The sequence below is a fragment of the Acinonyx jubatus genome, chromosome B1, assembly GCF_027475565.1.
Source record: "Acinonyx jubatus isolate Ajub_Pintada_27869175 chromosome B1, VMU_Ajub_asm_v1.0, whole genome shotgun sequence".
NCBI lineage: Eukaryota > Metazoa > Chordata > Mammalia > Carnivora > Felidae > Acinonyx > Acinonyx jubatus.
In genome coordinates, this window is record NC_069382.1 from 167,555,155 (window position 1) to 167,571,027 (window position 15,873).

General features: G+C 39.6%; 1 protein-coding gene across 13 annotated transcripts in view; it reads left to right on the forward strand.

Annotated features, from left to right (window-relative positions):
• The window catches only part of APBB2 (amyloid beta precursor protein binding family B member 2), a 377,264-nt gene that overhangs the window by 63,824 nt on the left and 297,567 nt on the right, over nt 1-15,873 (forward strand). For 11 of the 13 annotated variants that reach the window (XM_053217425.1, XM_053217423.1, XM_053217429.1 and 8 more), the window contains one exon: nt 12,120-12,275. The exons of the other annotated variants lie outside the window; for them this stretch is intronic. The gene's annotated coding sequence lies outside the window, so the exon portion shown is untranslated. The remainder of the gene's footprint in view (nt 1-12,119; nt 12,276-15,873) is intronic. 13 annotated transcript variants of the gene reach the window in all.

Genomic DNA, 15,873 nt, shown 5'->3' on the forward strand with positions numbered 1-15,873 from the left:
GAGAGACAGAGAGAGACACAGAATCTGAAGCGGGCTCCAGGCTCTGAGCTGTGCGCACAGAGCCTGATGGGGGGCTTGAATTTGTCACCTGTGAGATCATGACCTGCGCTGAAGTCGGACGCTCAACTGACTGAGCCACTCAGGCATCCCAAGCTACTAATGTTTTAAAATGAGTCAGGGGAGTCAGAGTTGTGGTTGGTGGCAAAACTGGATAGAAACAGGTTCTGATCTGTGCCCATCAGCTGTGTGACTCTAGGTAAGCCCTTTCAACATTCTGTCCAGTAGCAGATGGCATGGGTATGTGGTGACTTCCCTTCTGGTTCTGATTGAGTCGGACCTTGTGGAAAGAGAAATAGAAGATGTTGACAGATAGGCCAGTATGCTGGAGAGGGAAAGTTTTGTATCGGTAGGAGGGACTTTTAAAATGAAATACATGATGGCTGAAGGAAATACAGTCCATCAGTCCATAAAGAATAAGAATATTGAAGTTAAAAAGAAATGATTGGGAGTTTCTTGTACTCATTCAGAACAATAGTGCAGTACTCACCCAGATTCCCGGTTACTGAAGCCCAACCAGGAAATGGACTTCCTTAAGGCAAGGACTGCCCTTTGTTTGACACATTTCATTTGCTGTACTGTTGCCAGGTACGTTTGTGCCATTTTATAGATTTTGGTAGAAGTGGGTGATGGTAGGATCTGGGGAGAGCATACGTCTTACATATTAGAAACTGCCACTATTCGAGGAAAGAAACAAAGCATCCTGCTTTAAGAGATTCATCCGTCCTAAGCTAATTCAAACAACTGGAGAATTGAGGAGAAATTGGAGTTTAGTAAATGATTTCTTGCTTGTGCTGTTGTATTCCATTTCTGTCTGTTGAGTTATGGAGAGAAGGATGGATATCGAAGTATATAAAGTATATAAAAAAGTATCGCAAAGTATATAAAGACCAGTGTTAAAGACCAGTGTTCCTTAAATCTCAATAACTTATGGGCCTCTTTATTTAAAGGAAAAAATTTCTCACAAATCCCCAGTACTAACATGAATATTTTTATTATGAAGTAGATTAAATATGCTCAAACTTAAAACTAGGTGTAAACTCCTTATGCTTCAGCTCTTATATAACTATTAAACAATGACAGATTTATAGAGTAAATTCAGCAAAGCCACAAAACCAATAAACTTCAAATTAACATTAATGTGTCATGACAGATAATGTTGTTTGATTAAAATTAAACCTCTCTTTGGAAATGGGATTATGGTTCTAACACCAAAGTTTTAGTTCTTTTGAGATCTGTGTATAACTCAGTTCTCCTTCCACCTCCCTGTATTCAAAACTTCAAAAGCACCTTCTTTTGGCAGGAATGCATGATTTGGTTGTTTAATTTAGTTTTATTTATTTTTCTTACTTGTCCTTGATGATTAAAATTATACTACCGGATGCCATGCCAATCAAAAACATGAAAGCAAACTCACTTTTGATCACGCAAGAAGGTGGGATTTGGTACCTTGTTGCCCATGGGATAGGTGGAGGGAGGAGAGGGGCCATTGGTACCTGCTATATTGGGTTTCTGATTTGGATGAGTTTGAATGGTGCCATTGAGCAAAATGTAGAACAAAGGAGGAAAAGTAGGTTTTGAGGGAAGATGATTAGTAGGGGACTTAGGTTTCCAGCAGTATAGTGGATTGGATACTCTGACATGCTTCCCCACTGTAATCTGGATAAGACATTTTTTAATGTACTTCTGGGATCACAGGAGCTAAAACATCTCCAAAATCTCCTACCTCAATTAGATCAACCATCTAAGGGTAAATTAAACCAAAGCTGAGAGCTTTGTAGATAAACAAACACAAAAGATAGATTGCCACAGGGGCAAATGATGATATCCCCACTGTGTTTGGAGACTGAGCCTTGGGTCAGTGGCAAGTTGGACGAGCCTGCCTTTTGCTAGGACCTATAAAAAAACCCAAGGTGGCCCAGGTAGGTAGCGCCCGTTGGCTTTTGGGGGAAGCAAATGCAAGTCCTTTCTGGAGGAAGGCATTCCCTTCTTTGGACCTTATGGTTCTCCTAAGATCAACCAAATATCAATTCAGAAAAAAAGATCTCTAATTCTTCTAGAAAACAAACCACCAAGAGTGAGAGTCACCAGAAACAAAAAACAATAAATTTAGAATCCTGAGCACTTCAGGTATGAAAATGATCTGATGCAGAATATAAAATAACTATGTTTGAAATGCCTTAAGAAATAAAATAGTTACAAATCAGTACAGAGAGCGCGAGATAAAAATTGATCAGGCATATTATGTAGCCATAAAAAGAAGGAAAGCTTGCCATTTGTGACAACTTGGATGGGCCTTGAGGGCTTTATGTTAAGGGAAAAAGTAAGAGAAAGACAAATGCTGTATGATCTCACTTATATGTGGAATTAAAAAAAAAACCCAAACTCCTAGAAACAGAGAACAGGTTGGTGGTTGCTTGAGGAGAGGAGTGGGAGAAATGGTGAAAGTGGTCCAGGTACAAACTTTTAGTTACAAGTTCAGGGATATAATATGCAGCATAGTGACTACAGTTAACAATACTGTATTTTATATTTGAAAGTTACTAAGAGAGTAGGTCTTAAAAGTTCTCATCAGAAGAAAAAAAATTGATAACTATGTGAGGTAACTGATGTTAATTAAACTCATTGTAGTAATTATTTTGCAACATATACAAATGGTAGATCTTAAGCACCTTAAACAGATATGGTGTTATGTGTCAATTATATCTCAATAAAATGGGTGCGGGGGTGAAGAGTGGGTACAAGGGCAACATGAATCTAGGTGTTTGTGTTGTTGCTGAAAAAAAATTGACTAGGCTGACTTTGAAAAATACAAACAAAAACAGCACCTAAAGAAAAAGTTGTAACTTAAAATAATTCAATAATTAGAAATAGCTGAACGGGTAATTAATGAACTAGAAAAGAAGATTTGAAAGAATCGGAATGTAACACAGAAATGAGAAGAAAAACACGAAAGTGTAGTTGAAAGGTAGAAAGATATAATGAGATCTGTTCAGAGCCCCAGAAAGATAATAACAAATGGAGGGACATTATATTTGAAGAGCTAGTATATAATTTTTAGAGTTTATGAAGGACATAAATGACCAGTGTTCCTTAAATTCAAGTAATTTATGGACAGATGAGGGGAGCACAATATAAACTAATAAAAAGAAATCCATGTCTACATATAGGAACACTTCAGTACACCAAAATAAAGATGATCTTAAGAACATACCAGAAGAAAAGGGTAATTGTTCATCAAGGGAATAATGAGCTGACAGCTGACTTCTCAACAGCAATAATGGGGAATGGAAAAATACCTACAAAATACTAAAAGAAAAATCCTGTTTGATTGTATACCAGCAGAACTGTCATTCAGGAAGAAGGCAAAATGTGCTTTCCAAAAATCTAAATTGTTTTTAATGTTTTATTTTATTTTTGAGAGAGAGATCGGGGGAGAGGAGGAGGGAGGGAGGGAGGTGCAGAGAGAGGGAGACACAGAATCTGAAGCAGGATCCAGGCTCCGAGCCCGATGCGGGGCTTGAATTCACCAACTGTGAGATCATGACCTGAGCCAAAGTTGGACACTTAACCGACTGAGCTACTCAGGTATCCCTGCTTTCCAAAAATCTAAAACTTGCCACGACAGACTTTTATTAAGATACTTCTTAATGGATATACTTCAGGAAGAAGAACGTGATTTTAGGAGGAAGGGCTGAGATGCAAAAAGGAATGGTAAAGAAATTGATAAACATATAGGTAAATGTCATTAAAATTAAATAAAATTAAAAGTTTTTTAATTTAAAATTTATCTTTTAAGTAGTTCCACACCCAGCGTGGGGCTTGAACTTATGACCATGAAATCAAGAGTTGGATGCTCTACCATCTGAGCCACTCAGGCGCCCCTAATTTAAATATTTTTAATTTAAAAATTAAAAATTTTCTTCAGTCATACTAGCCACATTTCAAGGCACATGTGGTTAGTGGCTACTGTATTGAATAACACAGATATGGAACATTTCTGTCATTGAAGAAAGTTCTGGTGAACAGCACTGTTGTAGAACAATGGAAGGGAAATACATTAAGATAATTTCTACAATTCATTTTAAGATGCCATTGTTTTAAGAGTCACCATTATATAGTACATGTAAAAAATTTTAGGAAACACATTGCCAATTTTTTTAAAGATTCTATCTTATTTTTTAAAAAGTTTTTAATGTTTATTTTATTTCTGAGAGAGAGAGAGAGTGTGTGTGAGTAGAGAGAAAGAGAGAGAGATAGAATCTGAAGCAGATTCCAGGCTCTGAGCTGTCAGCACAGAGCCCAGCATGGAGCTTGAACCCGTGAACCGTGAGATCATGACCTGAGCCAAAATCGGGTGCTTAACTGACTGAGTCACCCAGGTGCCCCTAAGATTTTATTTTTAAGTAATCTCTGTATCCAGCTTGGGGCTCAAACTTACAGCCCTGAGATCAAGAGTTGCGTGCTCTGCTGACTAAGCTGCCAGGCACCCCTGTTGCCAAAAATTTTTTAAGCTGCCATTTTTATAAGACACGTCTCAATATCACCTGTGTGAAAATGTGAAGAAATGTTTCTCTTGGGATGGATGCCATTAGGGGTTAGAGCATTAATGGCATGGACATCCAGGAGTTGTGATCCAAGTAGGTTGGACATAGATGGACATAGATCTGGCCTGGAGACAAAGCATGGTGCGTATTTGGCGCATAGAGTAGGTCTCAGTGAATGTCTGGTGAGTGAATGGGTGATGTACTGCATGGGTGTGTGGGAGTTATCAGGATACCCTGTAGTCGGGCCTGGGAATGTGGTTGAAGTCACCAAAAGATTTATATGAAGTATGAGGAGAGTCAGGATGAAGCCTTGATGAACACGATGGGTATTCTAGTGGTCATGTAGAAAGGAGCCTACGAAGGAGCCTGAGAAAGAGACTTCAGAGGTGGGGAAGAACCAGGAAGACTTTGGGCAACCTGAGACTAAAGGGTGAGGAGGTGAGATGTTGTGTAGACTCTGCCAGGATAAGGCCTATGCATTCCTGAGGCAAGTGTCAGCCTGCTATATGTGATAAGGGAAGCATTGGAAATTACAAAGGCATCCATAATTATTTCTGCCAGGGCATCTGAGAAGACTTCATGAAGGAGGTAGTATCTGGGCGGGGCTTCAAAGGACAAACACTTGGCACATCTGAGTGGTATGGCTGGGCAGTCTGGGCGGATGGAGTAACACTAACAAAAGCCTGAAATTGTGAAAACGTGTGAAGCCCTTGGCAGTAATTCCTAATGAGCCGGACTTCACTGCGTCCAGCTTCTTTCTAGGTAAAGGTCTCGTGTTGTTGAAGGAGCATCCATTTTCTAAGATCAGAAGCACACCTTTTACTAACCTTTGGTCGGATCGGAAGGTAACTAAAGTAACTGCAGACCTGACCAGATACTTCCCAATGCTCTAAATAGACTACTTTATACATGATTTTCAGAACATAATCTTCATACAGAATTTGTTACTAAATTTTGAGATTTAAGTTCTGTGTGCAAAACTAATACCTGTGTTGTATTGCAAATTAGGTAATCATATGACAGACATCCTTAGACTACAGAGTGGAAAAGAGACTTAGCTTGCTCCAGTTAACCAGGTGCTAAGAAAATATGGGGCAGATAAGACTTGGGTAAAAAAATCCTGGGTCTTTGATTTAAAAGCTAGGTAACATCCGTCAAGTGACTGGACTTCTTTATGACTCAAATTGCCCATTTAAAAATAGGCGTAATAATAGTTATTACTTCAGGATGGACGTGAGGATTAATGGAAAGCACTTAGCAAAAAGTTTCCCATTATCATGAAAAAAATATTTCGGTACTTTCTTCTGTAAGAAAATCTAGTAAAACCCAGTGGTTCCCAATCATGGCTATGCATCAAAGCATCATGGCGAGATAGTTAAAAAATGAAGACTTCCCGGACCCTACCCCAGACCTGGTATGTGTGTTCTAGTAACTGGGCTTTGGACTTTGTATTTCTTTGTAGGAACTCCAGGGTTAGGAAGTCTTCTGTGGAGTTGAATATCATTTTGGTCACTTTTCCTCGGATACTTTTTTCCTTGCTCTACAATGTTTTGAACATTGGCTCTTAGTGTTTGCTGAGTATGTGAGCTTTCAGGTTATTAATCCTGGTCACTGTGTGGCTCTTTACTCCATACCTTCTTTTGTCTTTCTTCCTCTTTTCTCACCCCCTTCTCCTCCATCCCATGCTGAATTTTTAGACAGTTGTGTTGACAGTGTCCTGGACAGCCTAGTTCTCAGGCCCTTTTTATTTATTTTTGTAATAAAACAGATTTAAAAAAGAAACTTTTCTAAGGCAGACATTTGGCATGTTAAAATGGAACTTCAGTTTAGTTTCTAAAATAAACAATTCAGCTTTTTTAAAAATTCTTTAAAATATGAGTGCTCCAGGAAATGCTTCTAAAATAACTGATATTCCCCTTGTTAACACTGGGGTTGTTATTGGCTGGATTCCAGCGTGTGTTCTTTTTCCTTGGTAGGGGGCAGGGGGCCAGTGTGGAGAGAGTGCTCTACTCCATGCCAACACACAAAGTGTAGTCCCACAATCCTAAGAGTGTGGTTCATATGCTTGCAGTAGTTATCTGGTATATTGTAAAATGTGGTCTGGAGATTAAGAAGTAAAATTTTTAGGGGCCCCTAGGTGGCTCAGTCAGTTAAACATCTGCCTCTTGATTTCGACTCAGGTCATGATCTCACAGTTTGTCGGATTGAGCCCCGCTTTGGGCTCTGCGCAGACAGTGTGGAACCTGCTTGAGATTCTCTCTCTCTCTCTCTCTCTCTCTCTCTCTCTCTCTCTCTCTCTCTCTGTTTCTCTCTCTGTCCCTCCCTCCCTCTCTCTCTCTCCCCCCCCCACTCCCTCTCTGTCCCTCCCCTGCTTGTATGCATACTCTCTCTCTCAAAATAAACTTAAAAAATTTTTAAAAAAGAAGTAAAATTTATTCTAATTGGATCAGTTAGAATATTCCTTTTAACTTTTGTGTGTAGGTAGTTTGGTTAGAAGAATCACCATATTGCAGCCTTGCTGCTTACTCTGTCTAGTTCATATATCATGCATTTCATATGGATGAGAAATGACTAAAACGTCAGCTTTATCAGGGCGGAAATTATGGTCCCCGGCACTTAGAATAGTGCCTGGCACGTAGTGTTGGAGAAGAATATATAAATGAATGAGCTGACAATTAGACAACCAAACTAAAAGCCACATCTACCACTTTTCACTGAGAAACTTCCTCAAGGACTCTTAAAGGTAACAATACCTGATATTGGTCTGGTATCTGGATTGGAGGCTGCCTGCGTGTTCCCATAGCTCCCTGTGCCTCACGCAAATCACACTGCATTCCTCAACCTACGTCCTTGCAGGAAGGGACTGGGTCTGTTCATGGTTGTGTCCTCAGTGCCTTATCTGGCAGCATTGCAGTTTCTTAGTAAATATTTGTTGAATGAACATATAGAGCTAAAGTTTCCATAATGTGTTCATATTTGGTTTTATTGGTTGGCAGTCCCATGAAGTTGGCTGATGGTATCACACCAGTTTTACAAATGATGTAACAAAGGTTAAAGAGCATACATTAGTTATCCCAGAAAGTCTCAGGTCATTCTAGGACTGCAAGCTCTAAATTTGCCTGTGTCTTCATCCTTGTTCTTTCCAGAACAGCCTTTAAAATATTAGTAAGCTCTGGGTGTTGTATGTAAGCGATGAATCATGGGAATCTACTCCCAAAGCCAAGAGCACATTGTATATACTGTATGTTAGCTAACTTGACAATAAGTCATATTTAAAAAATAAAGAAATAACTGATATTCTAAAAAAAATAAAATATAGTTAATTTTTTTGTAAGAAAAGCACTAAAATCAGGAATAAAATGAGTTTAGCATGGGTGAGATAAACTTTACTTTGTTTTTGGTTTTAAGTTGCCACCCAGAACAGGAACAGTTTAATTTAAACTGAATGATGAGTTTTAATAAATCAGTCTATTATTTAAAAGCAAACAAACAAAAAACATTAGTGAACATAAATTCCCCCTCCCTGCCTCCTCCGGTTGAAACCTCTACTTGAGAGCCAGAGATGGGAAGTTACCATATGAAATGAAACCTTTTCCAAATTGTGTCATGTCTTCTTCATCAGCTAGAGTCTTTGTTGGATGCCAGTTTGGGTGATTCATAAATAAATCCTTTTAAGTTGCCTGTGATGGGTACCTATGATACGTCCTTTTTGAAACAAATAAAAAATAAAACAATTTTAAGACTATACTTTTTCCTTCCAAACATTTTAAGATGTAAATTTATCAATACTGTAAATATGTTTTTGAAAATCAGATTTCCAAAGTGGTGAAAGGCATGTTCTCCAGTGTATTTTAGCCTGGTCTTCCTGGCCATTTTGATATAGAACTTTCTGAAGTGTTGAATTGGCTTGGCTGGTATTTCTGGACTCAGGCTCGAGAAGGAGAACCCTTCCCTGTGATATTAGAATAGGAAAAATAAAATGCCGGCCAAACATCTAAGATTCTCAAATGGTGGCAAGCATCTGGGTGCACGTTTCGCCAAAGGCATCACTGAAGTAAAGACCACACAACACCCAGCCACGGTTCCAAGAAAGCCTTTTAAAATCTGTGAGTCTGATCTAATTTCTGTTTCATCTCTATTAAGAAAGATAACTTGATGGCTCCAGCAAGATTTCATCCAGTTTGATCAGTAGGTCAGAGTTCGTTCTCCTAGCCGGATAAATTTGAACTTACCATCATCGCCTTACAAATAACTTTAAAGAGTTACTTGAACAATACCACAGAGCTTTGATTTCATTGTGAAATGGCAACAAGAATCCAGTTCCCTTTGCCCGCTGTGGACATTGACCTTTAGTATTAGAACAGAGGCATCAAGGGGGAATAAATAAACTGCCAATGTTGTGTTTCCTCCAGGATCCAGCCATGAAAATATATGGCAGGGACTTGAGGAGCAGTTTTGGGTGGAAAAAAATGCATTTTCTTTTTTAATCGGTGCCTGGCTTCTCAAATGAGGCGGGACAAGCTATTGTGTTTGTGCTGGCTCTTACAAAGCGAGATCACATCATCCCTCGATGCGGCTTTTTTTTTTTTTTTTTTTTTTTTTTATTAGCAGCTTCACAGCCCATGGCTTTGTTGTCCTGCTGCACAGTAGGACAGGCTGACGAGCAGTGAGCTCAATAAAGGCTTTTCAGGGAGCGTTTCTGAGTTTGTCATTGCCATCTGTCCTCTTCTCTCCCCTTGCTTTTCAGGCTATTCACATTTTGTGCAAATCTTGGGTTTCTGATTGGTGTGGCAGGGACACTGTAGGTGGATGCTAAGAAAGAAGTGGAGGTGAGCAGTATTTCAAATAAATAACTTAGAAGCAAAGAGAAAAATCTTGCTCGCTCTCTGAGGTTGTATCAGACATAAGATAGGAAGTATTCGGATTATTTCATTTTATTTTACGTTAGTTCTCGGGGACTGTTGTTAATTTTTGAAACCACTAATGCCTCTCCCCTAAGAGTTGGGTCATTTTGGCAGGAAGAGGCCAGGACCTGATGCCATAAATCACTTGTTTGCAGCTACTGGGGTGAGCATGCATCTTTCTTCTCTCTTGCAGGTGGCTCATTGCAAGTGTAGTTTTAGCTTGTTGAAAACCCTTTGTCCTGCTTTGATTGCTGGGTATGTGCTGTTGTCAACAGGGCAAATGCTAGGACCAGAAAGCTTTCGGTGTGATAGGCAGTTTCTGTTCTGGACACCTGCCGCCCGAGCACACTGCAGCCATTGTTCCTCTGCTTGAACGTGTTCTGGGCAGAGCCACCACGTCTTTTTTAGCCTGCAGTTGAGTCCTTTTTTTTTTTTTTTTTCCTGCATGCATTTCATTTTTGGTGGAACAAATGTCTGTCTTATTCTCCTGGCTTTGCTGGTATGAATTTAACATGTGCGTGTGTTTCATACAAACTTGCATTTGGAGGAGTGTGTGCTGAGACGTTGTAGTGGTGGAAAGAGTGCTGGTCAGAGTGGAGAGAGGTGATCTGGACTTTGATCCCTGATCCTCTCATCCCTGCTGTGTGGCCTCGGTAAAGATATTTGAACTCTCTGGGCATCTCACTGTCTTCATTTGTAACCTCAGGGAGTTTGGGGGTTCTTGGAATGATGGATTACCAACTCCTCCAGTGTTAAGATTCCACCACTGTGTTTTGTGTGTTCTGGGATGCTAAGAGTGTCAAAAATGGAGGGTGTCAAGTGCTCACTAGGGCCGGGCTCCTGTGAGATTGTATGTAACACCCGGAGGCACTCTTTTTAATTAAGCAAAAATTAGATGACATGACAGTGACAGAGATGATTGGATGAATTAACTAAAGGAGGGAAATAACTATGGTCTTCTTGTCTCCTTGTGGTAAGTTTGCAGAAAACAAACACAAACTTTTTATTTCTAGAAAAGTAGTGTTAATCAGTTCTGACAGTGTTATTGGACATTTGGGTTTGGAACTTCTAAATTAAGAATTGTTGAGTTCAGATAAATGAAGACTTCTTAATTTATTAGCTCTTATTGATGAGATATAGAGGAAACCCACAGATCGGGCTGATGAAGGATAGACATCCAATTCCTGATTTGGATTCTCATACTGTTTAATAAAAATCTTCTTTAAAAGTATTCTAATTCTACAAGTAATCCATATAAGTTGTAGAAAATTTGGAAAACACCAAGGAAAGACAAATGGCTTCTAATTCCATGACCCAGAAATAGCTCTTTTTTCATACTTTGGTGTCTTTAAAATATACATACTCAGTTTGTAGAATAAAATTGGGATCATACCATACATATATATATATAACTTTTCTGTATTCCTTTTGAGATGATTTTTGGGACTGAGTTTTCAAATGAAGGTACAGATTAATGTAATATTATGCGTGGCACACTTGTGACAGGGTCTGTTTTGACTTACAGAAATAGAATTGTAGACCCAGTATCTGAAAATAACACTTGTCCTGTTCCCTCTCGAACAGGCTTTCAATGTTTAGCATTTATAGATGTTGTCATAGCTAATACTATAATTAACAAATGAGGACTTCTTAATTTATTAGTTCTTAGTTGTTCACTAATTGCTTTTGTAAGTATCCCTCATTTTAGTTTTCCGTGCCAGAATTGTTAACTTGCAATACCAGTGAGCAGAAGTTATTTTAGCACTGTGTTTCTGGATGCCTTGATTCCTCAAGCTGAAGCATGGTAGCTAGCGTGGGCCAGGCCACAGGTTTGGCATGAAGGAGGAGAGTTAAGAGATTCCTTTTGCCCGAATATATTATACATTTGATAATATTTATAACTCACTTGTTCAATATTGGTTTCATATATCATTTTTCTCTATTAGGAAATGAAAGGTGATTAGTTTCCCCTTTGGATTATTTAGCCTATAAAATTTTCTGTTACAGCATTCACTTTGCATTGAAAATGCATTTTAAATCCTGAACCACACTGGGATTCTTTATGACCTTCCTCTAATGTGTCTTTTGGTGTGGTGCCCTTTGAAGTCCCGAAATGTTTTTCTATTTGATTGAGATTAAATCTGGGTTTCATTTTACTTTTTAAAACATATTGAGCAAGTTAATTTTCTGTTCGAGTTCCTAAGGGGAATGATTCTAGCCCTCTGTGTCCCAAGAATTCAGACTGAGCCTTGCCAGAACATTCCTGTGGTTTTCCACAGGGCAGATCACTGTGTTCATGAAATTTTAGTTGTAGCTTGTGTTTTCTGTGGTTAATTAAAACATCTGGCTTTTGAATTTTCCACAAACAGAGTATAATTGTTTGGCCGAACCTTCTCAATAATGGTTGAATACCTTAGTCCTCCTTTAGGATAGCCCACACTTGTCTTTAGGACACCTCATAAACTGTTATCTCTGTTCCTTAATGATTTTAAACAATTGGAAAACATTTGGGGTTATCCTGCCAAACATAAACTCTTGAGAGAGAGAGAGAGAGTGTGTGTGTGTTTGTGAATATGAATCCCTCCAATGGCTTCTGGCTTTCCCCCTCCAGGTCGGAGCTGCTGTGGGTGAGCTGCTGTGGTCTGTAGCCAAGCATGCTGTGGTGGGATCTGCCCAGCCGTGGAACAGAAACATTTGCTGGATGGAAAATCCATAAAAGAAAGCTCCTGTGAAAGCCGGAGACAGACAGTAACTTAAGCAAAATCAGGTTAGTATAAGATAAGAGAGCCTGGATGAAATGGATCGGGTCAGCTAGGGAAAAGCCATTTTGTTTATGCCATAAAGTGTTTCTGAAACTGCCCCAAATAGTCATTCCCAGTTATTCGAGAGACTCCTGGCATCGTACAAATGGAAGATAGATCTGATCCTGACGTATTTACATGTACAGTGTATCATTGTCTTCCTCCCCGCCTCCTCTGTCCCATCATCTTGCTGGTCGTCCTCTCCTCTCTCAGGGAACATCCTCAGCGCACACATGTAAGAAGCCACAGCCAGAGGCCGCGCAGAACAACCACAGTGATCTTGGTTTTATTTTGGAGAGAAACCGTGTCCTCGAGAAAGCATGGGCTTGCACTGGTGTTTTCAGACTTGCCCTCATTTGTGTTCTCACACTGGGAAGCGGGCATCATGGAAACCTGCCGTTTCTGTTGGGGTGCTGCTGGCCCTGGTTTGCTTGGCAAGATTTTACTTTTATCTCCCCCTGGACAAAAGCTAGCAACATGTTCATTTTTGGCAGGGTGTACATTTGGCATGAAGACACTCACATAGGACAGAAGAAAAGAAACGTCCTGAAAATAATAGGAATGTAGACAAATGCAAAATAGCCTCACCGTGGACCAGGAGAATGAAACAAAACCACCTCATGTGGAGCAGTAGGTGGGGACAGTTCATTTTGAGTACGTGTCCTGTACAAGGAGAGGCACTACAAACAAGCATTTCTATTGGGTGTTCAGGCAGTAACTCAGCATTATACATAATAAACAGTGAATAAATACTCACCAGGCAGGAGTGAGTCAGCAGTCTTGAGACCCTGCAAAGTAGTGAGAGTCTGTTGACTTCACCCACTCAGCATCCCTTTTCTCTTTCTTTCTTTCAGTAAATCGCCTAGATTTTCCCTGGGCAGTCAGTCACCCTTGCTTTGTTTTCAGCCTGTATCATCGTCAAAGGAGGTGACCTCGCTGCCTCCGTTATGGGTTTGTGACATAAGCTTGGCTAGTCAGGGTCACAAGGATCGGTTTATGGAGGACACAACTGTTTTCACTGACCCTGTTGCAAAGAGGTTTTTCCTTTTTGTGTGTGTTTTTTTTAAGCTGGAGCTGTTAGTTTCCCTCTTTGCTACCACTTAGGGAAAGCCTTTCGGAGAATAAAGTTAACACAGAGATCAGAGCAGGGAGATAACAAGAGATCACACACACACACACACACACACACACACACACACACACACACACACCCACACCATATACAAAACTCAGATACAGCACCATCTAAAGGCAGTAACTCTGGTTTCACTTTCCTGGCAAGTTAGATAGTTTGAATTAGATGTCCATCACTTAGATCCAAAAAGGTCCTGATTGGGAATGCCTTCTAGGTGTGAGGTGTTAGTGTGAAATGATTGGCACTCCCTGTCTTTAGGGGCTCACAGTGTAGGGGATGGGCCAGATTGGTATTCAGTTAGCTGACACACGATGTGAAAAATGTATCACTAGAGGTAAAACAAAAAAAAAAAAACAAAAAAAAACAAAAACAAAAAAAACCACACACACACACAAAACGAAGTTCTGTGGGAGTAGAGATGCAATTATGAATTCTGCTGGGTGTTGGAGAGACTGGCAGAGAGCTGTTATTTAACAAAGGAGAAGTAGAATTTAGTCTTCAGGAACATTAGGAAAAAATACTTTTAATTCAATTACTTGCTTTTTGAGCTCAAAGAAAGGGAGGCTTTTCAGAGCCTATAGTTAAAATGAATAGCAGATAAGGAAGATAATTTCGGAGCTTCCCTAGTAGTAGAATCCTGGTGTTTACAGTAAACACCATTGTTTCGGGAGCAGCCAAATGAGAGGTTCCCAGAAAGTTGTCCAGAGTTTATTTTAACACCACAGGGTAACAGCTGCTCTTCTCACCTAAACCTCAGTTGGCTTTCGGTTTAAGCAGAATTCTCTAAGCATGTCATGGATTTTAAAGATTATTTCTTCTTCTTCATGCTAGACTTTATTATTATTTTATTTTTTGTGACAGACATTCCTTTTTTAAATTAACAGACTTTATTTAAAAAAAAATTTTTTTTTTTAACATTTATTTATTTTTGAGAGAGAGAGAAACACAGAGTGTGAGCAGGGGAGGGGCAGAGAGAGAGGGGAGACACAGAATCTGAAACAGGCTCCAGGCTCTGAGCTGTCAGCACAGAGCCCGACATGGGGCTTGAACCCAGGAACTGTGAGATCATGACCTGAACCGAAGTTGGATGCTTAACTGACTGAGCCACCCAGGCACCCAGAATTCTGGGTTCTTATAAAGACCAATTTTATATACTTATGTCCATCAAGCCTTATTTTTTAAAATAATGTTTATTTCTTTATTTTGAGAGAGAGAGAGAGAACAAGAACAAGTGGGAGAGGGGCAGAGAGAGAGGGAGACAGAATCCCAAGCAGGCTCCACACTGTCAGCACAGAGCCTTATGTGGGGCTTGAACTCATGAACTGTGAGCTCATGACCTGAGCTGAAATCAAGAGTAGGACGCTTAACCAACTGAGCTACCCAGGTGCCTCTGTGGCATTTCATTATTATTTTTATTTGCAGTTTCCTAATAACACATGATTTTGAGCCTCTTTACATATCTTTGTTTGCCATCTGTATATCTTCTTTGGTGAGGTGCCTGTTAGGATTTTCTTACTGTTGAGTTCTAAGAGTTCTTTGTATGTTTTGGATACCAGTCCTTTATCAGGTAAGTCTTTTGTGGATATTTTCTTCCAGTTCTGTGGCTTGTTTTTTTCATTCTCTTAATAGTGTCTCTCATAGCAGAAGTTTTTAATTTTAATGAAGTCCAGAATATCAGTTATTAATTCTTTCATGGATTGTTGCTGTTGTATCTAAAAGTCACTGCCAGGGTGCCTGGGTGGCTCGGTTGGTTAAGCGTCTGACTTCAGCTCAGGTCATGATCTTGCAGTCCTTGGGTTAAAGCCCCATGTTGGGCTCTGTGTTGACAGCAGCCTGGAGGCTGCTCCATATTCTGTGTCTCGCTCTCTCTCTCTCTCTGCCTCCCCCACTCGCACTCTGTCTCTGAGAAATGAATAAATGTTAAGAAATTAAAAAAAAAATAAAGTCACTGCCCAACCAAGGTCATCCAGATTTCCTAGAGTTTTATATTTCTATTATGTCTTCTAGAGTTTTATAATTTTATGTTTTACATTTAGATAAATGATCTACAGATATTTTGAGTTAATTTTTGTGAAAGCTGTCAAGGTCTTTGTCTGGATTCATATTTTGTATGTGAAATTACAGTTATCCCAGCACCATTTGTTGAAAAACTATCCTTTCTTCATTGAATGGCATTGGTTCCTTTGTCAAAGATCAGTTAACTGTACTTGTATGGGTCTGTATCTGGGCTTGCTCTTCTGTTCCATTGATCTATTCATCTGTGCCTTCACCAGTATCACACTGTCTTGATTACTGTAGCTTTTAGTAAATCTTCAAGTTGGGTGGTGTTAGTCCTCCGACTTTATTCTCCCTCAATATTGTATTGGCTATTCTGGGCTTTTTGCCTTTCCTTGTAAATTTTAGAATCACTTTATCAGTATCCACCAAAT